Here is a 796-nt window from a genome sequence, read left to right as displayed (position 1 = left end):
ACTCCAAAGGCAGTTTCCTGCAGGCAATCCCTTGGTTTTGCTGCTGGCTTTAGACATAGGAATTAGGATTAGCTGTTACAAGGTGAAGAAGCTGTAAGAACGGCCACCAACACATACCAGCATAACTTTCTCCAGGAAGCCCAGAGTTCCAGCCAAATCTCCCCATGGAAGGCAGCAATTAAAACTGAATTGCAAAGTTGAACAGCAGCACTAATCACTATGAAAAATGAAAAACCACACATTTTACACTAAGATTCAGGATTAGAGTACCCAAAAATCAGCTTCTTAAAAGGAAAGTGAGGTTCTTTCTAAAGTGATTTAATAATAAATACAAGTTATTATCAACAGTGTTAAGACTTTGCTATTCTTCTCAAGCATGAACAAAAAGGTGAGATGAAGTGTGTGCAGTTTTGGGATAGGTATGACATCATTTGTCCCTTTAGGCCTTCTGCTATCTGTGCATGAGCAGGGAACAACAGGAAATTTCTTGACAGAAGAGATTCAGGAACCCAATAAGCCCCAAAGCCAGCTTTTACTATTTGGGAGCATGCACACTGAGTATTTCTTTGTTTAAGAACTACCGAACCCTCTTCTTCACAGGGTCTGACAGGAAAGATGCTGCAATAAAGATTAGAGCGATTTTGACAGGACTGAGGCCAGAAGCCGACTGACAAGGATTAAACATTAAGGAAAGGCTAGCTCACAAGGAGAAAAGGGGGGGCTCACAAGGGATAAAAGCCATATTTACAAGTCCTTCACACTCAGAAGAAAGGCAAAGGAAATAACTACCCTCAGG

This window comes from Agelaius phoeniceus, chromosome 24 (assembly GCF_051311805.1).
Source record: "Agelaius phoeniceus isolate bAgePho1 chromosome 24, bAgePho1.hap1, whole genome shotgun sequence".
Classification (NCBI taxonomy): domain Eukaryota; kingdom Metazoa; phylum Chordata; class Aves; order Passeriformes; family Icteridae; genus Agelaius; species Agelaius phoeniceus.
Note: the sequence above shows the minus strand (reverse complement) of the source record.